We start from the raw sequence: 19194 nt of genomic DNA on the forward strand, positions 1-19194 counted from the left end.
GTTTAATTCAGATAAATGCAAGGTGCTGCATTGTGGGAAAGAAAATTTTAGCAGGACTTATACACTCATTGGTAAGGTCCTGGGGAGTTTTGCTGAATAAAGAGACCTTGGAGTGCAGGTTCATAGCTCCTTGAAAGTGGAGCCACAGGTAGACAGAATAGTGAAGGCGGTGTTTGGTATGCTTTCTTTTATTGGTCAGAGTATTGAGTACAGGAATTGGGAAGTCATGTTGCGGCTGAATATGACATTGGTCAGGCCACTGTTGGAATATTGCGTGCAATTCTGGTCTCCTTCCTATCGGAAAGATGTTGTGAAACTTGAAAGGGTTCAGAAAAGATTTACAAGGATGCTGTCAGGGTTGGAGGGTTTTAGCTATAGAGAGAGGCTGAACAGGCTGGGGCAGTTTTCCCTGGAGCATCGGAGGCTGAGGGGTGACCTTATAGTGGTTCACAAAATTATGAGGGGCATGGATAGGGTAAATAAGCAAAGTCTTTTCCCTGTGGTGAGGGAGTCCAGAACTAGAGGGCATAGGTTTAGGGTGAGAGGGAAAAGATATAAAAGAGACCGAAGGGGCAACTTTTTCACACAGAGGGTGGTACGTGTATGGAATGAGCTGCCAGGGGAAGTGGTGGAGGTTGTTACAATTGCAACATTTAATAGGCATTTGGATGGGTATATGAATAGGAAGGGTTTGGAGGGATATGGGCCGGGTGCTGGCAGGTGGGACTAGATTAGGTTAGGATATCTGGTCGGCGTGGACGGGTTGGACCGAAGGGTCTGTTTCCATGCTGTACATCTCTATGACCCTATGACCCTATAACAAATTCAGATTTTCTAGTCTTTCTCCATGACCGAATTGTCTTACCTCTGTCATAATTCGAGCAAACTGCCTTCAGAGATTCTTCCCTTTTAAAGAGTGGGATGCAAAATTAGCCAAAATATTCAAACTGATGCCGAACCAGTGATTTATAAATGGTCAGCATGAGAAACTTGATTCTGAAGCTTTTAATCTTGTGCTCACTGGGACAAATGCAAAAATGCCAAACTTCAACTGATCACAACAGCTTATGCCACAAGAGAAAGGAATGCTACTTGACTGGCCAGCCAACCTGCATCTTTTATTTCTGTTATTGAAATTGTTGTGATTGTTTGAAAATTGCTATTCTTTGAGATATCCTAAAGAGGGCAAGATTAAAAGCTTTGGCAGCTTTTAAAAACCAAAAGAACTGAGGATGCTATAAATCAGAAACAAAAATAGAAATTGCTGGAAAAGCTCAGCAGGTCTGGCAGCATCTGTGGAGAGAAATCAGAGTTAACGTTTTGGGTCAGGTCAGCTTTCCTCTGAGGAAGGGTTGTCTGACCCAAAACGTTAACTCTGTTTTCTCTTCATAGATGCTAACAGACCCACTGAGCTTTTCCAGCAATTTCTATTTTTATTTTTGGCAAGACATCTCTCTTTTCAACAAAATTCTATATACCAAAAGATTACTTAACATAACCTTCTCCTTTTGCCTTTACTCATTGTTTCTTGCTACCTACATAGAGTCATCGAGATATACAGCATGGAAACAGTCCCTTTGGTCCAACTTGTCCATGCCGACCAGATATCCTAACCTAACCTAGTCCCACTTGCCAGCACTTGGCCCATCTCTCCTAAACCCTTCTATTTATATACCCTTCCCGATGCCTTTTAAATGCTGTAATTGTACCAGCCTCTATCACTTTCTCTGGCAGCTCATTCCATACATGTACCACCCTCTGTATGAAAAAGTTGTCCCTTAAGTCCCTTTTATATCGTTCCCCACTCACCCTGAACCTATGCCCTCTAGTTCTGTACTCCCTCACCCCAGGGAAGAGACCTTATCTATTAACCTATCCATGCCCTTCATGATTTTATAAGCCTCTATAAGGTCACCCCTCAGCTTCTGATGCTCCAGGGAAAACAGCCTTTCCCTATATCTCAAATACTCCAACCCTGGCAATATCCGTGTAAATTTTTTCTGAACCCTTTCAAGTTTCACAACATCTTTGTGATAGGAAGGACACTAGAATTGCACACAGTATTCTGAAAGTGGCCTAACCAATGTCCTGTACAGCTGCAACATGACCTCCCAACTCCTATACTCAATGCTCTGACCAATAAAGAAAAGCATACTAAATGCCTTCTTCACTATCCTATCCACCTGCAATTCTTAGGAACAATGAACCTGCACTCCAACATCTTTTTGTTCAGCAACACTCCCCAGGACCTTACCATTAAGTGTATTTGCTTCTCCAAATACACTTGCATTTATCTAAATTAAACTCCATCTGCCACTCCTCAGCCCATTGGCCCATCTGATCAAGATCCCATTGTACTCTGAGGTAACCTTCTTCGCTGTCCACTATACCTCCAATTTTGGTGTAATCTGCAAACTTACTAACTATACCTCCTAAATTCATATCTAAATCATTTATATAAATGACAAAAAGCAGTGGACCCAGCACTGATCCTTTTAGCACACCACTGGTCACAGGCCTCCAGTCTGAAAAGCAACCCTCCACCACCACCCTCTGTCTTCTACCTTCGAGCCAGTTCTGTATCCAAATGGCTAGTTCTCCCTGTATTCCATGAGATATAACCTTGCTAATGGGATTCCTATGAAGTGCTAAAATTCTTTACTAGTATATAATAACAAGCTATGTCATTTGCAACATTGATGTCATCTTTGAGCCTGAACTGAGTGTCTAATCACACATCCACTGCATGACCAAGATTGCCTGCTTTCACTTCTGTAACATCAGCTGATTTCCTACTCTGCTTCTTCTCATCTGCTGCTGAAACTCTCCTCCATTCCTTTGTTACTGCTAGATTTGACTATTCTAATTCCCATCCTGGTTGGTCTCCTGTCTTCCACCTTACATAAAGGTGTGTACATTAACAACTTCAGAAGAGGAAAAACACAAGTCAACTTGCATCTAATTTATTTTACCCATCAATGATTATCTGACCTATACTGGTTTTCATTCTGATAAAGTCTTAATTTTGAAATCATCACCTTTGTTTTCAAGTTTCTCTGTGACCTCGCCCCTTTCTATTTTTGTAACCACCTCTAGCCACCCAAGCCTTTAGACATATTAGAGGATATGGGGAGAAAGTGGAAACTTGGAATCTTCTAACTTGGATCATCGGCCATGATCGTATCAAATGGCACAGCAGGCTCAAAGGGCCGAATGGCCCACTCCTGCTCCTGTTATCTATGTTTCAATATTTACATTCCTCCAATTCTTGCATCTTGTACAACCTTCATATTAATCACTCCAATACTGACAGGTGTACATTCAGTTTCTCAGGCTCCATGCTCAGGAATTCGCTTTTGAATTCTCTCCCCTCTAGCTGGCCTTCTTTAAGCCATTCCTTGAAATGTACCTTTTTGAAAAAGTAGTCAATCATCTGATATCTGATTCTGTTGCTCTCTATCTTCTTATTACTTGATAATACATTTGTTAAGCACTTTGGGATATTTTGCTGGTTACAAGTGCTATAAAAATGCAAACCTTGCTCTTCGCTAAGAAGAATACGCACTTCTGTCTGTATGTACATTAATAGGTTAAAGATCAGTTGGGAATAATGCCATAGATTGTTTTTCATACCAATCTCGATTCAAATAAGTGTGTGCATTTTTGACAGATAACATTTTTTAAAATTTAAATGTCCTGATGCCTATTTTCAGTGTAAATTATAAAACATCTCAAGATTCTTTTGTCACAGATGCCCTTACATGTGATATGAATCTGCTGAGGTCTTCTTGCGTAGATCTATCCCTGGACTGAAAGTAGAAAAAAAGATACATAACATAAATATAGAACATATTTGCAGAGATAGAGACAGGGTGTGAGAAATATAGCCGATATTTATATATGTGCATACTCATCAGACTGCAGAAAGCAAAAAACACCTCACATTTTGTTCCAAATGGAAAGAGCTGATGATTACATCAGTGCTTTTCAATCTAAATAACATTGGTTGGACTACTGTAGGTGATTCTGCCAGCTGTAGTAATACATAAATTGGCATATAGAGAAAACAGCACAAGAGCAATATCAATGGATGACCATAGTCAAAGCAATACAGTAAATAGAGCTTAGGGCAAAACCAGCAGGGCATTTGCTGCACTTGGGACACCATCACACTGGGTCCACAATCGGCAAATAACAGAATATCAATTAAATATAGAACACATGAACAGCCTCATTAGATGTTCAGGTTTAGGCTGGAGTTTATGATATATTGTGATAAACTGATTATTGCAGATATCTTAACTCTATCCATTTTTATGCCCTATCTTTTCTGCACTGTTTTCATAAAGGTTTCGGTTGCTCCATTTGCTTGTGCTTAACAAACTATATCAATGTGTGACATATTATATTCTGAGTGTATTCAAACTCTACTCAGGCATTATCGCCTGCAGGAGTATGGTATCCTTAACACATGAGGGGGTGTTAAGCAATCACATCCTTCAGTGAGTCACGAGCAATGGTGAATGCTCTGCTTACATTGAGCCCAGTCAGCATTCTTGTTAAAGCTGCTAACGGCTGGAAAAACAAAATAACTTTTACATGCAGTACCTCTAACAGGATGGGCAGTGCTGCTGTGATACTGAGAATTTGACTGAAGGACCCTCAGCTGGGCTTGTTCTTCATGTCCACCCCACTTCCCTGGTACGGTTCAAGCGTCGACCTAGCATTAACAAAACATTTTCAAAAGACCATTGTGAAATAATACACAACAGAGAAAAATCAGGATGAGACCGAACCTACTTGAATGTGGGCTTGATGCCAAATTATCCACAGATGTCATTTTAAGAAACAGCAAAACAGAGAGTGAACGCACCAAGCATTATCAGCAAGTAAGTAATCTACCGCCCTGACTTGAGTGGTTTTTCGAGTGGAGAAGAAAACAAAAAAAAACAAGGAAACACTCACTCACTCACACACACACACGATGTTTTGAGCGTCTTACCTTTTACCAACTCGGTTCAGATCTGCAGCTGTGTCCTGTTCTGACGACACGAATTCTATACAACCATTTATATACGTATATATGTACATTTCTGAAAGTGTACCAGATATCATAATCTATGCGCAAGGCGACAGAAGCTCTGCACTTCACGTGTGAGTCTGCATTCTGAATTAACAGTGGCAGAATATTTGGTGCTCGGTGCCAAATTCAGGAGAGAGCAAACTAATAAATAATCAGGGATATTTGTATCTAGTACAAGCTACTGAAATGTTGACAAGTGCAAATAAATAAATAAATAATAATCGGATTCAGACCAACCCTCCAGGTTAGCTATTCTATTTTTCGGATTACAAACATACTCAGTGGTGCTTTATATGCCTGGATTTTTTTTTTGGTGGTGGGGGGCGGGAAAGGGGGTTGTATTTTGCAAAAAGCCCTGCCCTGACCAACCAGCTCGGCTCTTCCAGTGTGTTCCTGACCTGCACTGACGTCATTGCGTCATTAGGTCTCCCTTAGAAACACTGAGTTTCAAAAATAGTATCAAATTAATTCAGGAGCAAAGCACGCTTCTGCAACTGGGAGCAGTCATGAAATATTCTACCCACTGCCCTCGCAGGATGCCGAGAGAGGAATATCTAACAAAAATGCATCGATTTTTTTCACCCAAAAATATCTATTGGAAAAATACCTCCCCCTTTTGATGGCCTAAAAATAGCCCATGCAGTCAGTGATTGCAACCCCGTCACTGGCATTGCTCACCTCTGTAAGGATACACGAAGAATATGAATGAATTATCGAAAAAGACAAAGTAGAGCGCACCCACACACAAATTTGGCGGCACGAGAGTCACCAATTAAAAGGTTACACTGTGGCAGGTTTCCCTTCAATGTTTCATCATCTCCCCCCAATGTTTAAATAAAACAATTCTGATTTTATTCCTCCTTTTGGTCCTTTTCTCCCCCCAAAAAATAAAATGCACAGCACGTGCCTCACGTGTCTATATCTGGCAGCAGCTCCTGCTCATTCACAGAAAAGTCCGTGAAGCGGCCCATTAATGATTTGCGCAGACATACAGTACACTGAGAAATGGAGCTGTTTGTGTCCCGTGCAGTTCCCCTGTCTCACCGCCAGAAATTTATCAATAGCCTGACGCCGAGGGAAGGGAGCGAGCCTGATCTGCAGGAAGGCAGTTTCAGCATCGTGAGTGCAGCAATCAGGGACTGTGCACAGGCTTTCTGGGGGTATTTGCCAGGAGGGGTGGGTGGTTATTGGAAAAGCTTATTGACTGGTCCCGAGCGGGGGAGAGGGGGGGAGGGGGGGACACTGCTTGTCCTGTTACTAGTGCAACAGGTAACCGCAGGGTGATCCACAAACAAATAATCACAGGAGTTAAAATCCTTCCTTGCTATACTTTAAAAAGCACCAGCCTTTCTCAAAGCAGCAGTTATTTATTTTGCAAGAATATCCACAAGATGGTGAATGTCTTGCCATCTGTTTCTAAAAATAAAACTGGGATCCCTATAGGTCCAACCAGACGATCCAATATTCCTCTCTGACTGAAACACGCCCCACACTGTAAACCTGGTGACAATCTTTGCCACACAAATGTAGATGCTACAGATCTACAGTGAAGCCCAATTTCTACACCAGAACATTAATTTAACAGGATGATATGAACAGTATTTTAATATTGTAAAAGAAAATCCCATTGTCTAACAACTGGCAAAATGTAATTTTCATCTGGAATAGGGGCAGGACTAGTCCTCTCAGCCCTTTGAGCTCACTGTTATTCAATGAGATCATGGCTGATCGACTACTCTTCTAAAATTCTTGAATAATATCCACATGGTGTGGATGTCATGAATTCTTTCGCCACCTTGCAATAGGATCTTCATTACTGAGGCTTATATGGACACAGTGGGTTGTGCTAGACATGTGAACTGATCAGACATCACAAGATCCCACAGAGTTCAGATTATCCGTCATCGTTTACTACTGCATTTCATTCCTGCACCTGGGGTTTTCCTAAATCTGTTCATCTTGAAAAAATAATTTATTGAATTTTTGTGGCCTTATTTCACTTTTGTTCCATCTCCCTTTAGTACCTGCAACTCTTTAAGTAAAACATCAGGATGACTCATAGGTAAGAAAGAAAAGCTTGCATTAATATAGCACCTTTCATGACCTTTTTCCTTGAACACACTGACAGGAATTCATCAACCACAGAAATATTGTTAATGTGGATTCATAGAATCCCTAGAAGCAGGCAATTTGGCCCATCAAGTCCACACTGACCCCTCCAAAGAGCATCCAGCTGGTTCAGTTCCCAGTCGTGGTCACTCTGCAAACATGGCTCTGTAGTCACAATCATATCTTTGCCATTTATAACTATTTGTTAATTTGTCTCTTCACTGCAAATGCTTTGTGCATTTAGACCTACCTCAATGACATAACATTTTTGTACTCCAACCCTAATTGCTGCATTCCTTTGTCTCATATACCTTCCACTTTTGTTTTCTACTTTCCTATCTGTGTATCAGAACTTGCCGCTCCCGTAGCCAAGCTGTTCCAGTGCAGTTACAACACTAGTATCTACCCGACAATATGGAAAATTGCCCAAGTATGTCCTGTACATTAAAAGCAGGCCAAATCCAACCGGGCCAATTTCTGCCCCATCAGTCTACTCTCGATCATCAGTAAAGTGAAGGGAGGTGTCTTTAATAGTGCTATCAAGCAGCACCTGCTCAGCAATAACCCACTCAGTGACACCCAGTCTGTGTTCAGCCAGGGCCACTCTGCTCTGGACCTCATTACAGCCTTGATCCAAAGCAGCTGAATTCCAGAGGTGAGGTGAGAGCAACAGCCCTTGGTGTCAAGGCTGCATTTGCCCAAGTGTGGCATGAAGGAGCCCTAGCAAAACTGGAATCAGTGGGTATCAGGGGGCAAATACTCTGGTAGTTAGAGTCATACTTGACACATAAGAAGATGGTTGTAGTTGGTGGAGGTCAGTCATCTCAGCTCCAGGACATCTCTGCAGGAGTTCCTCAGGGTAGTGTCCTAGGCCCAAACATCTTCAGCTATGTTATCAATTACCTTGCCTCCATCAGAGTCAGAAGTAGCAATGAGTGCAGCTCCAACAATACTCAAGAAGCTTGAGTATTGATATTCACTGTACTTCTCTATAGCAAAAACGTACACTTCCTCAGGTAAGGAAACCAAATCTGCACACAATGTTCCAGGTGGTCTCACCAAGTCACAATTGCAGCAAGACATCCCTATTCCTGTACTCAAACCTCTTGCTATGAAGGCCTACCCAAGAAAATATACACTTGCTATAGTACGAGTGCTGTGAGAGTTCACCAGACTAATTCCTGGGATGGCAGGTTTACCATACGAGAAGAGATTGCATGGATTGGATTTCCATTCATTGGAGTTTAGAAAAGTGAGAGACAATTTCATTGGAATGTATGAAGTCCTGACAGCACTGTACAGATTGGATGCAGGAATGATGATTCTGTGGCCAGGAGTCCAGAACGAAGAGTCACAGTCTCAGGATCCACTAGTGATCCATTTCAGACTGAGATAAGGAGAATGTTTTTTCACTGAGGGTGATGATCCTGTGGAATTCTTTACTACAGAAGGCATGAGAATCAGGACAAAGCAAGAATATGGCATTGAGATAGAGGATCATCAATGATCATGTTGAATGGAGTAGGCGAAGTTGGCAAAAGTCTGCTTCTGCTCCTATTTTCTGTGTTACCGTGTTTATATAACATACAGCACTTTACAGTCACCATTATAATATAGAGAAATGGGGAAACCAATTTGTAGCAGCAAGCTTTCTCAGATAACAGTGAGATAATGACAAAGTAAGCTGCTTCAGCGGTGTCTGTTGAGGTATGAATATTGGTTAATGACATTGGGGGGAAATCTCCTGCTCTTCTTCAGATTGCACTCCCCAAGTGTAAGGTATTGCTTGGATTCCCAGTACTTTTCCTTTTAATTTCATCCAAAAGTCACAGAAATTATCTACAATCATTTATACACTACAGGCCATTTCCTTGCAATGTGCACCTTCTTTAAGAAGTTAATACAATGACTTCACTTGTCCATTGCAGTTCACCATCTATTCTCGTCTTTCTACTAAATTAACCCTGAGGTGTTTCACTGAAACAATAGCTATTTGACTCAAAAATAGCTTTCCTGATCGATCACATCCAACCTGTTTGTTTTCTCATTATATCTGTCAATCTCTGCCCAAAACACAATTCTGGATAATTTTAATTTATTATACAACAGTGGTTCCCCAGGTAACTTTCTCCATAAGCTGGTCTTATGATTTTTAAAATCTTATGATTTAAAAGAAAGAATCTCCTGCCTGCCCGACTGGTTTTAGCTTTGTGATATTTAATTTTTGTTTGATATTTTTGCTGGGGAAGGAGAGTATTTAAATTAGCTTTGTCAAATTACTTCACTCTGCAGACAATGTCCTCCAAGCAATCTCAAAATCTCTCTATAGTGATTGTAATGAGGCGGACCTCATAGAATATGAGTTCTTTGATTGGGGCTGTTAAACTAGTCCAATCAGGGAGGCCTGGCTAACATACATACCAGAATGTCAGAGATTCTATTTGTTCTGAGGGAGCTGGACCAATGTTAAGTATTATGTACGTGTAAGTAAAGGGTGACTTGGTGACAGGATACCGGTCTCTGTGGAGTTATTTCAGTCTATCTTCGAAAGAATTATCTCAACTTCCTTTGCTTCCATTATAACTTGGGTTCAAAATACATGGAGGTAGACTGAATGTTTCTTATGTGACATACAGATCCAATTATTGGTTAGTTTACTAGTACAACTATTATGGATCAAGGTCAATTACATTTGTGTAGTTCTTACATCTGTGAAACTGTTACTTTTAGAAATATTCCAGAATCTTTATGATACACCTCAAGCTCTGTATTATGTTTGATTTAGTATTTATTTAGTCATCGAGGAGAAAGTGAGGTCTGCAGATGCTGGAGTTCAAAGTTGAAACTTTATTGCTGGAACAGCACAGCAGGTCAGGCACCTTCCTCAGGATTCCTGAGGAAGGGCCTGTGCCCGAAACGTCGAATCTCCTGTTCCCTGGATGCTGCCTGACCTGCTGTGCTGTTCCAGCAATAAAGTTTCAACTATTTATTTAGTCATGTAAAGCTGAAGTTTCTAAAACAATATATCACTGTGTTTAAAACATCTGAGATTGTTTTAACAGAATCCAAGAGGGAATTAACTTGAAACGTTTATAATCTGTTCATTAGTGAATGTGGCATTGTACTATTAGCTGATCATAATGGAAGAGGGTGCATTCAGATAACATACACCCCAGATCCAATTTTAATTCTGTTCAAGCGACGATGTTTCAACTGACTTCAAATCTGGCCCCTAGGGTGTCTACAGCCAGTGCTAACTTTCCATAAATCCTTTTTCCAAGCCTCTCATTCAACTTCATCCAACTTTGATTCTCAGAACTTTCATATGTATGATTTTCTTTTGGAAAAAAATTAATAAAAATTAAGTAAGGGGTGAAATAGATCAGGAATCAATCTGTTGTGTCTTCAATCAGCTCATTAGAGAATAGCACTAGATGTCTTTTTAAGCTCAAAGCTGAATCACAACAACATTTGCATTCAGAACAGTCTGTATTCATACTGAACATTCATAAACATTAAATCACTTTCTTAGTTGACAGTAAGGTCAGTGAAATTTCGCAAAATAGCTTCTACATTTTCTATAAATTTAATTGAAATACAAGATTTTTAATATTTTAAATAATAAAAGCAATTTGCATGAGGAATGGATTTATTATATTGGAATCACATCTAATGAAATCACATGGAGCTTGCCTCTTCTGTCACCCTGAACTTAAAACCTTCTCCCATTATGATCTGCTAACAGTGTGCTGGCAGGTGGGACTAGATTGGGTTGGGATAACTGGTCGATATAGACTGATTGGACCGAAGGGTGTGTTTCCATGCTGTACATCTCTATGACTCTATGACTCTACCAACAGTACAATGACAAATTCATTAATAAACAGCCAATAAATATTGTTGCTAAATCTCTCTTGGATTCTGTTAAATCTGTGAACAAAATGATGTATTGTTTTCTCCTACTTTTTGTAATGCATTTCTTTCCTTTTATTGCAATACGTCTCCATGAATCGAGTTCTCCTTGAGCAGTGTGGGACTGGAGTGGCGGTGGAAAAAGCATGGCAGGTCAGGCAGCATCTGAGGAGCAAGAGAGTCGACATTTCGGGTGCAACTCTTCTTCAGGAATGAAGGGTTATGTCCAAAACATCGACTCTCTTACTCCTGGGCTCCTGAAAAAAAGGTTGTGCTCGAAACGTTGACTCTCTTGTTCCTCGGATGCTGCCTGACCTTCTGTGCTTTTTCCACTGCCACGCTGAATCAACTCTGACTCTCCAGCATCTGCAGTCCTCTCTTTCTCCAGGTCATAAGGAGACCAGACGAGGTGGATGTTGCAGGATGTTATAGGAAAATGCAGGATGTCTCGCAGTGTCTGACTTCTTTGTCAGACATTAGTGAACCAGTTGGATTGTTGAGAATGACTGTTGCATTTCCGGTCGTTTTATCTAGCGCCAGTGTATAAGCTATAAGCAGAAGACAATAAACCAGAATAACCACTTGGCTAAGGGAACATACATTTTAAAATAACTTGAAATATCAGGAAGTGGCTCCTGGAAGTAAGGAGTGTTATACCGAGGCTGAGAGGCCTCCAGTAGGTTTGCAATATTAAACTGTGGTCATTATCAAGTCAGCGACTGTCAGTGTTATACCATTCTGTTTCAATGCTCTTCATTGATCAGCCAGTTAGTAGAAAATGACCACAGCAAAGAGACGACATGGTTAGAAGTCAAATCTACTGAGCACCACTTTACTATTAAATTGTTTCACAATAAGACAGGCTCAAAAGTGAAATCTGAGATGTAAACCAGAGAAATCCTTCTGCATGGGCAAACCAGGGCAGGACATATACAGTTAATGGTGAGGATCTGGGAAGTGTTGCCCAACAAAGAGACCTAGGGGTGCAGGTGCACAGTTCCCTGAAATGGAGTCACAGGTAAACAGGATGGTGAAAAAAACATTTGGCATGCTTGCCTTCAATGGTCATAACATTGAGTCTCAAAGTTGGGATGTCATTGTTGAGGCTGTACAGGACATTTTTGAGGCCACCTTTAGAGTACTGCATTCAATCTGATTGCCCTTCTATTGGAAGCATGTTGTTAAACTTGAGAGGGTGCATAAAAGATTTACAAGGATGTTGCCAGGATTGGAAGGTTTGAGTTATATGGAGAACTGAATAGGATTTTACCCTGGAGCACTGGAGGCTGAGGAGTGAACTTATCGCACTTTATAAAGTCATGAGGGGTATACATAGGGTGCATAGCCAAGGTATTTTTCAGAAACAAATGGGTATTGATTTGAGGTGGCAGGGGAAAGATTCATACAAGGACCTGAGAGGTAACTTTTTCACACAGATGCGTGTATGGAACAAGCTGCCAGAGGAAGTGGTGGAGGCGAGTATGATTATAACATTTAAATGCATCTGGACGGGTATATGAATAGGAAAGGTTTAGAGGTGTATGGGCCAAATACGGCAAATGGGACGAAGTCAGATTGGGATGTCTGGTCAGCACAGACGAGTTGGACCAAAGGCTCTGTTTTTGTTCTGTAGGACTTTATGAATCAGACATTCCCTAATTTCCTACCACTTAATTAATTTTTTCATGGTATGTGGACACTGCTTGCGAGGCCAGCATTTGATGCCAATTAGAACATAGAACATAGAACAATACAGCACAGAACAGGCCCTTCGGCCCACGATGTTGTGCCGAACATTTGTCCTAGCTTAAGCACCCATCCATGTACCTATCCAATTGCCGCTTAAAGGTCACCAAAGATTCTGACTCTACCACTCCCACAGGCAGCGCATTCCATGCCCCCACCACTCTCTGGGTAAAGAACCCACCCCTGACATCTCCCCTATACCTTCCACCCTTCACCTTAAATTTATGTCCCCTTGTAACACTCTGTTGCACCCGGGGAAAAAGTTTCTGACTGTCTACTCTATCTATTCCTCTGATCATCTTATAAACCTCTATCAAGTCACCCCTCATCCTTCGCCGTTCCAACGAGAAAAGGCCTAGCACTCTCAACCTATCCTCGTACGACCTATTCTCCATTCCAGGCAACATCCTGGTAAACCTTCTCTGCACCCTCTCCAAAGCTTCCACATCTTTCCTAAAGTGAGGCAACCAGAACTGCACACAGTACTCCAACTGTGGCCTAACCAAAGTCCTGTACAGTTGCAACATCACTTCACGACTCTTGAATTCAATCCCTCTGCTAATGAACGCTAATACACCATAGGCCTTCTTACAAGCTCTATCCACCTGAGTGGCAACTTTCAAAGATCTATGAACATAGACCCCAAGATCCCTCTGTTCCTCCACATGTTGCCCTTTATTGTCTTTGAACTAAATGCCTTCCTCAGGCACTTAAGATTCAACCAAGTTGCCACGGGTCTGACATTCTATTCAGGCTAGATAAACATGGCAGATTTTCTTTCTCCTGAAGAGAATTTGTGAATCAAATATGTTTTTGCAAAAAAAATGTTTTTTAGCGGTCACCACCAAGACTGGTTTTCAATTCCAGATTTTATTAATTGAATATGAATTACCAGGAGACGTATGATTTGTACACATATACCCAGTGCATTAACTTGGGCCCCTGAAACAATTGTCCAATAAGATTACCACTACACTGCCATCTTCTCATTTGGCAACACCATTGTTTCTTGATCTTTGAATCCAGTTTAAGGGAGGTCTGTGAGATTATCCATGTCACATTTTCCCACAGTGGCATAGTTGAGATTGAAAATTAAGTAGAGTGAGGCAGCTAATCTGCAAAGTAACCATCTATGGGGCCACGTATTTTCATCCAATTATGGTGCACTGCTGTACTGTCTTTATCATAGATATCTTGAGCTGACTACAAGGCACATCAAAAGAGGCATCACATAGTTTGACTTTCTTTCATTTGCTGTGTGAAAAATGCTGCCTATCATTTTGTGTTTTCAAACTGATGGTTGAGGCAAAACAGGAATTTTGCTGCATGTACCCCATTGTCATGCTTCACCACCACTTAATTTTAAAGAAAGACAACTTTGCTGTTACACTTGCTTTCAATGATCTCATCAAGGCTTTTGATCATGTGAGCAGAGTCGGTCTATTTGAGTTCCCAGAAAAAAACATTCAGAAGCTGCTCAGTGTGATCTCCCCCTTCAGTGACAATGTGACAGGTAAGATCAGCTATGATAGGGCAACATTAAAACCCTGCATTGGGGTTAAACAACCTTGTGTCCTGATTCTGATTAGTCTTTGATATATCCTTGTCTTTGCTTCTATTGTAAAGCTTGAGGTCACTTCCATGACATGTCCACCCACACATGCTGTTTAGTTCACTCGGTTGGCAGGTCAGCCGCTTTGCAATGCAGAGTGATGCCAATAGCGTGGGTTCAATTCCTGCACTGGCTGCGTTACCATGAAGGACTCTTCTCAACTTCCCTCCATGCCTGAGGCATGGGCAACCCTCAGGGTAAACTGTCACCAGTTGTGTGTCTCTACTGAGAGAGACATCCTCAGGGCTGGTAAAGCTATGGTGACTTTACCTTTACTTTTACCACCTGCACATCAGAACTGATGGAAAGCTGCTCAGCCTTGCTTGCCTGAGATCTAAAGCAAAGGCGCACCATGTCTTTATCAATGAGGCACTAATATTCAGTACTGAGGAACACATGCAGCAGCAAATAGACGTCCAAATTGTGCCTGTAAAACTTTGGTTTGAATACAGCCATTAGGAAGACAAATGGCAGGGTCCAGGATGTTGTCATCCAACCATCCATCAGGATTGATAGTGAGATTCTGGAGGTTATCAATAGCTTCATGTATGCAGGCTGTACAATCACAGAATTGTTGCAGTGCAGAAGACAGGCCGTTTGGCCCCTTGAGTCTGCACTGGCTGTCTGAGCATTTTAATGTATTGCCAATCTCCTGCCTTTCCCCCTTAACCCTGCACATTGCTTCTATCTGTCGAGTGATGCTGAAATCAACACCCATGTAGCAAAAGTTGGAACTGTTATGTCCAAGCTGAGTAAGAGAGTATAGAACAATAGCAATCTGGTTGATAGCATCAAAGTGCAACCCCATCAAACTACGAAACCTATGCCCCAAGCACATTGAATGACAGTGGTGAGACCTAGACAATATCTGTCAGGCAGGAGAAAAGCTGAACTGTTCCTACTTTTGCTGTTTCAGGCATATCCTCAGCGTGTCTTTGGCAGGATATGGTCACCAATACAGAGGCCTGCAAAGGAGCAAGACCCTGGTGTATAGGCCTCCTATCTGTCGTGAAACAATAAAACAGGAAATAGCAAAGGCATCGGGGACCTCAATATGGAGAAAGATTGGGGAAAACCATATCAGTATCGGATCCCAAGAAAAGGAACATGTGGAATGTCTATGAGATGTTTTATTTTTGGAGCAGCTTGTGGCAGAGCCCACTTGGGAACAGGTCATTCTGCATTTGGTGATGTGTAATGAGGCAGCCTTGATTGGAGAGTTGAAGGTGAAAGAGCTCCTGGGGACAGTGACCATAAAATGAATGAATGAATTGTCACTTGTATTTTACAGTGAATAACACAATAAAATACAGTGAAAGGCTTGCTACAAACCAGCACTATTTTGAATAGTTTAAGAATAGAAGATATGGTGGAAAGAGAGTCCATCTCATCCTGCAGTTTGAGAGGGAGAGGCTGGAATCAGACATAATGGTATTACAATTGAGTAAAGGTAACTACAAAGACAGAAGGGAGGAACTGGCCAGAATTGATTGGAAGGAAAGCCTAGCAGGGAAGATGGTGGAGCAGAAATGGCAGGAATTTCTCGGGGTAATTCAGGAGGCTCAGCAGAAATTCATCCCAGAGAAGAAGGGATCAGGGAATCAGCAGCAGCAGAAAAGCGAAAGAAAAACGTACAATATGGTGAAAATCTGGGAAACCAGAGGATTGGAAAGCCTTTTAAAAAGCACAGAACATAGCACAGTATGGCCCTTCAGCCCTTGAAGTTGTGCTTACCTTTTATTCTACTCTAAAATCAAACAAACCTTGCATTTTACTATCATCCATGTACCTATCCAAGAGTTGTTTAAATGACCCTAATGTATCTGACTCTACTACCACTGCTAGCATGAGGTCTCTGTGTAAGGAATCTACCTCTGACATCTCCCATAAACCTCCCTCCAATCACCTTAATATATGCCCCCTCATGATAGCCATTTTTGCCCTGAGGAAAAAGCCTCAAGCTATCCACTCTATCCATGCCTCTTATCATCTTGTACACCTCTATCTAGTCACCTGTCATCCTTCTTCACTCCAATGGGAAAAGCCCGAGCTCCTTCAACCTTTCTTTGTAAGACATGTCCCCCAGTCCAGGCAACATCCTGGTAAATCCCCTCTGCACTCTCTCTAACTTTTCCACATCCTTCCTATAATGACGTGACCAGAACTGATCACAATATTCCAAGGGTGGTCTAACCAGGGCTCCCGAAATGTCGATTCTCCTGTTCCCTGGATGCTGCCTGACCTGCTGCGCTTTTCCAGCAACACATTTTCAGCTATATAGAGTTGCAGCATAACCCTGCAGCTCTTAAACACAATCCCCCCGCTAATAAAAGCCAACACATCATACTCCTCCTTAACAACCCTATCAACTTGGGTGGCAACTTTGAGGGATCTTCAGATGTGGACCCCAAGATCCCTCTGTTCCTCCACACTGCCAAGTATCCTGCCTTTAAACCTGTAGTCTGCATTCAAATTCAACCTTCCAAAATGAATCAGTTCACACTTTTCTAGGTTGAACTCCATCTGCCACTTCTCAGCCCAGTTCTGCATCCTGTCAATGTCCCATTGCAACCTAGAACAGCCCTCCACACTCCAACAACATTCATGTCATCAGAAAACTTATTAATTCACCCTTCTACTTCCTCATGCAAGTCATTTAAAGAAGTCACAAAGAGGGGATCCAAGATGGCGGCGATCTGATAGATCTTTTGTGCTGGGCTCTGCACCATAACTCAAGTAAAGTGGTGCTTTTACCCCCCACCCACCTCACTGGCTATCTATAAGAAAAATTGGGAAAGTAAAGTAAAACAAAACCCCTAGAACCTTTTAAATACTGATCCTAATGTTTTTGGGAAGAAGATGAAGACGATTAAAAGGAAGGGAACGTGAGGATCGCAGCATCCCCATACAGTGCCGGGAGTGCCCACAGCCATGGCCCCTACTCCTGTGGGAGCCTTGGATCCCATTGGTGCAACAGAACTTTGTCTCGAAGTTTGTAAAACTCGAAGGAAAAATCGAGTCGGCGCTGGATCCGATCTTTGCCATGCTACAAAAACATGAGCAGGAGAACCAAATGTTGGGTCAAGGCAGTCGAACAAAGGACTGAGGTGTCGGAGACTGCACCGGAGGATTCGGCGGGGAGGATCCATACACCGGAAGGCCAGGTTCAGGCCCTGCTGGACCAGGTCAAGAATCGAGGCCAATAGAAGAACTTACGAATAATCGGGATCTTGGAACGTGAAGGTGAGAACCTGGTTAGTTACCTGGAGCAGTGGCTCCCGCAGTTTCTGGGGCTGGGAGTAGAGTCGGGCCCAGTGCGTGTAGAGCAGGCCCACCGGATGCGCAGGTCCAGGTCGGATCAGTGTCCCTGCCTAGTCCTAGCGTGAACTCCAGTGTTACAAGCAAAATCAAATGATAATGGAAGCTTCCAGAAGGCTGGAAAAAGACTTGCAGGCCCTGGTTACAAGGGGTAGAAATTATGTTTTTTCAAGACTTCTCTGAGGCTGTAATCAAGAAAAGGAAATCTTCTGATGAAGTCAGGAAGAGGCTGAGAGACTGAATATCCAGTACTCTGTCTGGTCCCCGGCAGTACTGCGCTTCAACTGTGGAGGGTCTGTTTACAACTTTGACTCAGCAGAAAAAGCAAGGGATTCCTCGACTCTTGGAAATAGTTGGTCTGGGTCAGAAAAAAGCTTCAGACAATGGTATGTCCTTTGCTCTCTTGGTTGTTGGTTTTATATGCTTGGCATTGCTTTGTAAAAATCCTCCTCTTTATTTTACTAATTTCTGTTATTCCCTCATTTCCTCTGGGGTGGTTATCTCTTCCACTAAAGACAAATGGGGTTGACGTATGGAGGGTATGGGTTGGGCATCCACTTTTAATTTTCACCTGTGTAAGTATTAGGTTTTCTTTGTCTCTGTACTGCTTGGGTTTGGGGTGACGCTTTAGCTGGAATGAACCATGATGGTAGTAGGGATTGGGAAAGAGCCCCCTACGGTGAGGGGGGGAATCTCCAATTATTTGTTGCTTATGTGTTTGTTTAATTTGAGTAGTGGTTAGTTCTTTTTTAGTTTTTGTAGTATCTGTAGAGGTAGTTTTTAGATTTTATAAATCCTGTTTTGTCTCCGCTCAGTGCACCATGAGTAAGCTTCTTCCCCTCAAGGGGCTGTGGGCCACTGTGGATGGTTATCGTGAGTGGTTTGTTTAGATGGTGCACCTGGAACATAAAGGGGAGTCATTCCCCAATCAAAAGAAAGAAGGTGCTCTCAAACCTCAGAAAAAAAGAGGGTTGACAACCCAGCTACAAGATACGCATTGGAATGACAAGGAACATTTGAACTTATAGCAGGGAGAGGTTTGGTAGGGTATTCTTTACCTCTTTCAGTTCTAAAGGCAGGGGAGTGGCCATACTAGTACAGAGAAATCTCCCATTTCAGATAATAGAGCAAATTAAGGATGAAAATGGGCAGTTCATCATCCTCAAGGTCTTAATAAATGAGGAAGGGTATGGCATCCTGAATGTCTACTGCCCCCCGGCGCACCCTTTTAAATTCGTAAACGACGCATTCTCCAAATTGATGGCTCTTGGGGTGCACTGTATAATTATAGGTTGAGATCCCGAGGTGGACAGGATGCCAAGGAGCCTCTCGGGTATCTCCCCGTGGTCCAGACAGTTAGTGGATTTATGTGGGGAGTTGGGATTGGTGGATGCGTAGGTCTCCACCCTAATGG

The 19194-nt window shown here is 42.2% G+C and overlaps 1 long non-coding RNA gene across 1 annotated transcript in view; it reads right to left on the reverse strand.

The window, feature by feature from the left end:
- Positions 1–5747, reverse strand: part of LOC122557665 — a 10840-nt gene extending 5093 nt beyond the window's left edge. The window contains exons 1-3 of the long non-coding RNA XR_006313899.1: positions 5003–5747; positions 4609–4720; positions 3762–3809 (exon numbers count right to left, since the gene is read on the reverse strand). This is a non-coding gene — a long non-coding RNA (uncharacterized LOC122557665). The remainder of the gene's footprint in view (positions 1–3761; positions 3810–4608; positions 4721–5002) is intronic.
- Positions 5748–19194: the final 13447 nt, after the last annotated feature.

This window comes from Chiloscyllium plagiosum, chromosome 16, assembly GCF_004010195.1.
Source record: "Chiloscyllium plagiosum isolate BGI_BamShark_2017 chromosome 16, ASM401019v2, whole genome shotgun sequence".
Classification (NCBI taxonomy): domain Eukaryota; kingdom Metazoa; phylum Chordata; class Chondrichthyes; order Orectolobiformes; family Hemiscylliidae; genus Chiloscyllium; species Chiloscyllium plagiosum.